This window comes from Rattus norvegicus, chromosome 14 (assembly GCF_036323735.1).
Source record: "Rattus norvegicus strain BN/NHsdMcwi chromosome 14, GRCr8, whole genome shotgun sequence".
NCBI classification, from domain to species: domain Eukaryota; kingdom Metazoa; phylum Chordata; class Mammalia; order Rodentia; family Muridae; genus Rattus; species Rattus norvegicus.
Window position 1 is genome coordinate 75,499,314 of NC_086032.1, and position 8,820 is coordinate 75,508,133.

The 8,820-nt window shown below is 41.1% G+C and overlaps 1 non-coding gene across 1 annotated transcript; it reads left to right on the forward strand.

Annotated features, from left to right (window-relative positions):
* The first annotated feature begins 1,187 nt into the window (after positions 1-1,187).
* LOC120096805 (small nucleolar RNA SNORA17) lies at positions 1,188-1,318 on the forward strand. The gene has a single exon (XR_005493640.1). It is a non-coding gene; the product is annotated as a small nucleolar RNA SNORA17 (small nucleolar RNA).
* Positions 1,319-8,820: the final 7,502 nt, after the last annotated feature.

Below are 8,820 nucleotides of genomic sequence, written 5' to 3' on the forward strand. Positions count from 1 at the left end.
TTTTTGTTTGCTCCAGGGTAAGTAGTTTGAGTGCTCTATATACTCTGTTTCCACATCTAAAAACTGAGGGTAAGGATGATAATAGTGCCACATAGTGTCTTGGAGGAAATAATAAATGGAAAATACTTACATACTTCTCTAGAAAATTCTAAGAGCCCAAATATTGCAGATTAATTCCTGACAAGGAGTGCAATTTTTATTATTTTTGGAATGGAACACAAGCAAATGAGTCTAAAAGTTTGGAGTCTGAGGGTCCAGGTGATTAAAAGGAAAGAAATTGGTTTTGTTGGCTCTGCCAATCTGCCTCAGGCCCTAAATGAGAGTATCAATGATACGCCTCTGTTTTCTAGCTTCTGATGATGCAAATGACGGTTCCCTTTCAAGGTCTTTGTGATTTTGAGTGAAGAATTTCTGTAGCACCAAAGAGCCAGTCAGATGGATGAGAGTTAGATCTATGCTTTGTCATGTTTGAGGAATAGCTGTGCTCAGTGAGAGTTCAAGGGAGACTCTGTTTTAATAAACGTACGAAAAACTTTTGAGTGATTGGCGCCTCAATGGAAGTTGTGATGCTTTTATATCTTGTTTCCCAGGAGAAGATTCTAATGTGATGGTGATGTGTTGTCAAAACACAGAGAAACAGGAAGTGTGATAAGCAAAGAAAGGAGATCAGGGAAGGTGACTGCACCAAGTATAATATCCCAGTCCCTAAAGGATGACCTTGGCTCAATCCCACAAAGCAGTCTTGGCAAGAGTGAAGGTCATGCTTGGTTTCTGCATCAAATAAGTGTTCTGGAGCAATTGAATTCTGCCACTTCCCATTGGCTAAGCCCTGGGGAGAGGATGGCTTACATTTTCAGGGACAATGTCTCATTGTGCTGTTGTCCTGTAGTCAGTTGGTATACGGTCCTCAGGGATACCACTAATTGATGTTGTTGGAACAAAGACATGCTGGAAGTTAAGAGACATGAATGCTATAAAGGGGAGCTATGGAAACATCAGTAGAAAACAGAAACTGCAAGCTTTGCTCTGTCTGTACTGACATCTCATTTCTGGAAAGAGACAGGCCTACCCTAGCCAGTGCTGATGTTGGTATCTTAATACCTGCTTTGACTCTGGGTGTCCACCAGTAGATTCACTCTACTGAATGATGTGTTGATATAGGATGTTGCATTGAGATTTGTCTTACATCTGTCCCTGCAGGTGTTACAGGTGTGGTTGCTGTGTCACATGTGATTTGTAAGTGGCAGAGAGGAGAGAGGTTATGTCTACAGTCAGTGTTCTGACCTATAAACAGCTGAATGATTAGTAACCTAGCAATCCCTGAAAAAAAGCAAACCTGAGATGACCACCAGTCCTGTTCCTTGCAGGCCTAGACAGGATCCCAGAACAAGGAGCAAGCCAAAGACTAGAAGAACTCCTTCTGATACTCCTGGCTCTGGGCCAGTATAAGCCTAAGACACATGATCCTCACAAGGGGTCACTTGGGTTGGTCTTGTAAGGAGCTAGCCTAAGACAACCACCAATCCAGTGCCATTCACCTGGTTAGGAGTGAGCCAGTTCAGTGCCACACTCACCTGGGGCTGGGGGTCAGACTATGCCTAAGATGACCCCTGCCCAGTGCCATAGTGCTAAAGCTGGCCATAGAACTCCAATGACAACTCCAGAGGTGATCCCAGACACACAAGGCCCTGAGTTCCACTAAGGGGAACAAGTAAATGGAGGAGAAAGAGAAACAGAAGACTGTAGGCACAATGAAGAGACAGTACTAGAGACTCAAGGGCAGTGAGGAACTGTCTGGTGTGAATATCTGGTGATATCCTGTTTGTGCTACCACTGGGGTCCACATCTGGTTCTGTGGCCTGCTTGAGCAGGGGTCTGTTACTATCAAAGGACAGACAGATGCCCATGGCCTGGGCTGCTATACAGGTACATGTTGATGTCTGAGAGCTGTGCAGACCTGACCTCAACCCTCATCTGGGCATTGTTGGAGAGCTGACCCTGGCATCTTAAGCGCAGGCAAGCTGACCCTGTCTCTAGCCAGCTACAATACTCTAATGAGTGAGCCCTACAAATTGTGTGAGTTGTGTATGAGTCAGCCCAAGGGTATGATCATGGGATAGCTGACCCTATTATTTGTCTCCCATGTAATGGCATAGATGAGGGAGAAATACCGTCCCCCTTTCTCCCCCCTCAACAGGTGGGAGACCTGGCCCTGGGGTCATGAAAGCAAGAGATTTATCCTGCTGCAATACTCAGGAGAGCAGGCCTCTAAACCTCACCTTGGTAGCACAGTTGAGCTGACCCTGGACATGGGGATTGCAGATGAGCTGGCCCAAGAGCAGGGATGCAGGAAATTCAGCCCTGCTTCTTGTCTGATGTGTTACAGTGGGGGTGACAGAGAGACACTCTCCTCCCCTGCCTTGTCCCTAGTTACAGGGCTTGCCAGTAAGCAGGCCCTAAAGTGCATGAGAGTGGGAAAGCCATCTCAGATAACTGTGAGGCTTTGAATATACTTATCCCAACACCTACCCCATAGATGAACTACTAGAGTACATGAAGAGGCCAGTCCTACAAATCCAAAACTGCAGGATCTCCATGACACAGGGAAACAACAGAATATCTGAGAGAATGTACAGGAAGGATCCAGTATTGATAGATTAGCAGAAGTCAGAGGTCTCACATCAAACAGAGGAGCCAATGCAATAAGCAAAAGCATATGGACAATAGGGAATATTGTGGGCTACACGGTGCCACACTACAGCTTACACACTGACATATTTTTCTCTATTAGGGGGGCAGGTTGCAAGGGTGGAGGAGGCAAGGGGAGATGAATGGGATTAGGGTGCATGTTGTGAAATTCACAAAGAACCAATAAAAAGTATTTGTTTTCAAACTATATAACAAGAACGAATGTGTTGGGTATATAAATGGAGGAAGAAGTTACATCATCTCTGCTTATGAACAACATGAGTTTATGCATGGGAAAACATAATGATGCTATCAGAAACCTGTTAGAAATAAAAAGGAACTTAATAAGATTACAAGGTATACAGTTGAAATAAACAAAAATCAATTTTATTTTCCATTTTAAATTTCATTCACTCATTTGTGTGTGTGTGTGTGTGTGTGTGTGTGTGTGTGTGTGTGTGTGTGTGTTGTGCTGTGCTGTGAGGTACATGTGGAGAGTAGAGGGCAGCTTTTAGGAATACAGTTTTCCCTTCTGCCATGTGGACCTTGGGACTGAATCAGGTAAACAGACTGGTCGTCAAGTGCTTTTACCTGCTGAACCATCTCTCTGGCTCAGCTGCTTTGTAATAGAACGATATCAATTTTTTTAAAGAAATAAGCTAACAAGGTAGCCTATTCAAAAGAGCTACCCAAGTCTATGAGACAGTAGGATGAAATTTCCCAGGGAAGGGAATGTTTTCTTTATGAAAGTTACAAGATACTGATGAAAGAACCTGGAGAGGATGCAGAACACAGAATGTGTCTTTTCCTTGTAGATCAGAAGGCCTGAATGCTAAGTCTTTATAATACAGACTGGTCAATACAATTTGTGGTATTCCTGTCAAAAAGACCACCATATTCTGTATAGAAGTAGAAAAAACACTTCCAAGATGTAAGTAGAGTCCTGAAAGATCCCGAAGAGCTAAAGCACTGTTGAGCAAAAACTACACAGTTAGGAATTATGTCACCTGACTTTAGGACATATGGCAGCACACTAGTCCCCAAATGCATATTAACAGCCTGAAAACCAGTACATAGACCAATGGAACAAGGCAGAAAGCAAGCTCAGAGACAAACACACACATTTAAACACAAGTGTATTGTAGACAAAATCAGTAAGATTCACGTTGCGCAAAAGAAATTCTTTTCAAAATGGTATTGTATATATAGAGATGTCCAATTACAATAAAACCCAAGTGTCTGCCATTATATTCAATAAATAAATGAATGAATAAATGAATAAACAAACAAACAAACTCAGATGGACCCAAGACCTCAAGGTAAGACTGAAAAGCTGTGAGGCTACTGAAAGAAAATACAAGAAAAATGTGTTTAAACTTTCACATTGGCTTTTGGGAGGATATGTTTCCCAAAATACACAAACCATGCATTTATATATTTATGGAGTATAGTGATATATGTGTTTGCGTATGTGTGTGTGCGTATCACACTATACCTCATAAATATGTAAAACTGCCAGGTGTGTCATTCACAAATTTACAGCATACAAAAATAAATGAAGCATTGCGCTTTCAGAAATATATCTCCCAAAACTATAATCCTGGGCTACAGCCGAGTTATATTCGCTGGGGCTTCTCTATAGGAATCAGTAGCTCTGACTATATACAGATTTGACTCCTTATCCCTGATCTTCACTACTTTGGTTGCAGAATCTTAAACCAATCAATCACCCTCTACCCTTGGCCTTCAGTGAATTCTTCTGTAAAACAGAGACAATGCTGTTTATCCATGGGGTCTGATAAGGATTACATCTGACATAGAGCAGTGTCCATACAAATACTTCCCAACCCAATGCCATGGTTCTTATTGCACAGGAACACAATTTGAGGCAAGAAAATAAACACATTCTTCTGGGGAAGAGTGGAGATCATCTTTGTTATACGACACAGACTCTTTCTTTAGCACGGTGATCCTCCACTTGCCCAGTGCTGCAACTCTTTAACACGGGTCCTCATGTGGTGACCCATGACCATAAAATTACTTTGTTGATATTTCATAAGTGTAATTGTGCTATTGCTATGAATCATAGTGTAAATATATGTGCGTTTTCTGAGGGTCTTGTGTGACCACTGTGAAAGGATCCTTTGACCACCAAATGGATTGAGAACCCACAGACTTAACAATCATTGTTCCAGCGCAATGTCTAGCATTATTTCCTATAGAAGATAATATGACTGGAACACAGCTATAATCTGAGAGCTCTGGATATGGAGACAGCTAAAAAGCCTTGGGTTCTTGCTTTTGTCTGAGCACTCTACTTTCTAGCAGTTGGAACTTAAAATACCTTCTGTCCTCTGTTCCTCATTTGTCTCTGCTGTATAGCAAGACCATGAGGGTGAATGACCAGAGTCTCTTCCAGCTCCAATTGCCTGTGCTGCCAGGAGACAGAGAGAAGAAATGAATTCAGAGACCCATCTTAAATGTGCCATGTGAATGGCGTGCCAGGCACCTGATGGTAGCAACAGACATTGCCTGGCTGCAGGTTACACATGCTTTTTTTTGAGCTTCTGCCTAGAAATGGAGTTTAATTTTTTGAAGGGCTGTTTTGGTAATGATTAACCAAGTGGGAACTCCAATGGAGGTTAGAGGTACTGAGCATGTGAAGGAGGAAAAGCAGCCAGAGTCAAGTAGAAAACCACGCGGTGCAGTGAGTAGCTCTTCCAGGGAGCTCTGGAAGGTTACAATGTCACAGTTGAATAGCTCTTTGAAATACTTCACAAAATTACTCTGTTGGGTACCCCTTACTAAGCAATCTGCTTTGGAAAGTTCTTTATTCCACAGACTGGCAAAATCTCACCATTTCATTATGCTGGGGCCTTGGTGCTGTCTCTTTTGAGAGATTTGTCTGCCTGGTGAGTGGCCCATATTACCTTTCTTGTTGGGCCTTGATAAGTGTCCCTGTATGAGGGGAAAACAATTTGTACAACTCTTCCAGTCAATTGGAGGTGGAACCGTGGAACTGAACAAAGCCCAGTTTCATCCCACAGCGCCAATTTGCCCTTATCAAGTGCAAAAGAGAAAATGTGGTGGTGGCACGTGTTGCGGTGAGAATAGGAAAGCACTCTAACAATATGAGAAAACAGTTATTGGACTCGTTTTATCAACCGAGAGCTAGCTCGGTGGTAATTTTCATACAATTATGCTGTGTTCGGATCGCCTTGCCATATGGTGAGGCATTGATCATTTTTGCTGTGACGTTAATTTAAAAGGTTCTGTGAATGTTTGCTTGTTTTGTTAATAAAATTTTCATTTTGCTGTTCTGAGTCTATCGTGGAATGTGTGAGCATTGACGGATTTTTTTTAAATAAAAATTATTAGCGTTTGTACAATAAAATTGTATTGTATTCTATTACATGAATCCAGTATGTTAGAACTTTCAAAGAAATTTGAGTATTCTTGAGGTGCCACTATCACATCCCCTAACCAGAAAGAATCACAGAGGCTGAGCGTTTCCTAATTTGGTGGTTCCAAGGTCAAAGCAGTAAGGTTAATATCTGATAGGCCATTCATCACTTCAGGACCAACCTGTGCTGAGATGTATTTCTGTGTAGGGACTCTGACATTTCTCTAATACAGTTCCTAGTAGGGATCCTGTTGTGAGCTCTGGAACACATACTCAGTATCTCTGCCAAGCCACTGGGGAGTATAGCTATAACTGTAAGCAAAAGTCCTGCCCATGCTCTGAGTCCCGAAGCAAGTGAATGTGTATACGAGAAAGCCACCAAAGGTATGTAAAGTTATAATGAGGCTAACTCACACACTGAGATATATCATTAGTACATTATGCTTCCCAGAACTTTCAGGAGTTTATATAAGCATCTCAGAGTTCCCTTAAGGGGGTGGGGTATAGAATTAGGGATTTTCACCCTTGGTCCTGACAAAACAGTTTCACTGACATCTGTCTTCAGATACTGGGCTTTCCTGGATAGTTTCCTCCTTGGCAAGGAAGTTCCTTATAGGACATAATGTTTAAAGCACAAACTTGGATCCAATCCATTTTTTTAAACATGCAAACCCTCAAACCTACAGAAATCAAATGGCTTGCACAAGAGAAAAAATAAACTTTGTCCTGTAGGATCATCCTATTTTGCAACTCTTGGTTTCCTTGACAGGGTTACCCCACCAACAAGACGGCCTCATCCATAGATAGTGTTTAGGTGCAATTAAGTTTACATTTCAGATGGTTTTGGAAGTTGAGGTATACAATAGATGAGAAATATATGATTTTTTACAAAACAAAAGAGTCTGGAACTTTGGGATAGAACAGGGGAATAATATCTAAGTATTGGTGAAAAAGAATTCTAGAGACATTCTTACATTTACGTCTATGATTTATACCATTTGATAATTAATATCAAAACTTGCTGTTCATTACCACCGTCTCTGTGTTGATTGCTATAGTTTTGCCCATAGCAAATTCATTTTGCGCCATTGCAAAAATGTCTCTTTAGAATGTAAATCTGAGTGTGTGATTCACTAGCATGAAACCTGCTTTTCACATGCTGCAGTGAACACTAACTCACACCTAATGCTCTCTAGCTTGACACCCTATGGTCCCTGGATGGACATGTTCTTACTAACATTTATATTTTCCCCCACAGATCTGTCTTTACCTTTTACATAGACTTCTTGGTATGATAAATCCCCCTTGTCTGAAAGATGCTATGCCTCTTCCCCTGGAAAATATTTGCTTCATGACTTCTCTTAAGGACAATCTACATCAGAATCATTTTTTAAAACCACCATCTATCATGGGTTAGATAATATTGTCTAAGACATGTTTATCCAGAACTTGCTATATTTGATCTGAATCCACACCCATGACTGTATCTCCAGAAAGCAAAGTTATTCTTTAGAGCAAGAGTTGCTGTATATTTTTCTCAAAGGGACTGCTTATATGTAAGATAATCAAAAAATGTTTGTTAAACTTAAACATCTCTGTTTTTTATTCCAGTTATTAGTTATACCTCTTTGGCTAAAAGAATTTTTAAGTCCCTATAAATGGAAGCCAAACTGAGGACTCATTAAGGGTCTGGTGTAGGATTTTATAAGATAAGATATAAGGCTCAGCGGGACATCATAGCTCCCTTCTCTTTGGGAGCACAAGTTCTCTCATGCTTAAGCATCTGCTGAATTCCTTCTCTGATGTTTCGCCGAGGTTCACCTTTGTTACCTTTAAATATAGGTAGAGATACTGGTTGTCACGATAGCTCAGTTTCAGTGTACCACACCAGCTTACCCAAAATTTCTGAATCTCAGTCTGAAGTGAAATTGACTTTGAAATGTTATCTTATGGTGGTCAGTGGTGTGCTCAGCTACAAATGAGACAGCTACACCATATACTCCCGCAAAGGGCTCAGGCATACTTTTGCATCAGAAGGCAAAAGGATCAGAAGAGTGAGAGTTTAATGAAGAGCTGAATAAACCAGTGTCTTCTGGAAACTATATGGCTATATACCCATGAATTTATAGCGCCTATGGCTACCTGCATAAAACCAAGCCAGTCAACATTTCTGGATGGAAGGGGGACTCATGAAACCCTACCTTAGGCTCAGAAGCTACTGGCAGGTGATGGCTTCTGAGGAATGGTCAGTTTTCTTTAAGATTGTGGTCCCCAGTAAGATGAACCCCTACATATTAGTATAAGAACTCCACAAATTGGGTTCTATAGGGTGTGTGTGTGTGTGTGTTTGTGTGTGTGTATATAAAGTAGGAAGGGTGGGGTTTGATCTTGGAGAAGTGAGGTAAGAGAAAAATGGACATAAAAATACATTATATGCATGTATGGAATTCTTAAGGAATCAGCAAAAGTATTATATTTAAAGAAAGAAGAGAGGGTCTATGTTCAGGGATAACTCACATACAACCCAAAATTATTAAACACTTTTTTCAAAGCAAATGAATAAAAAAATCCGATAATGAACAACAGCTCAGCTTATGGGATGGTGGCAGAATCAATGTAAACCCTACATTTACTCATCCATTACGTCTACTTAAAGAGCTGCCCAGATATCTTAAAAGTTAAAGTCATCGAGGTGAAGAATAGACTCTGTTAGGCACCCCATTTCCTGC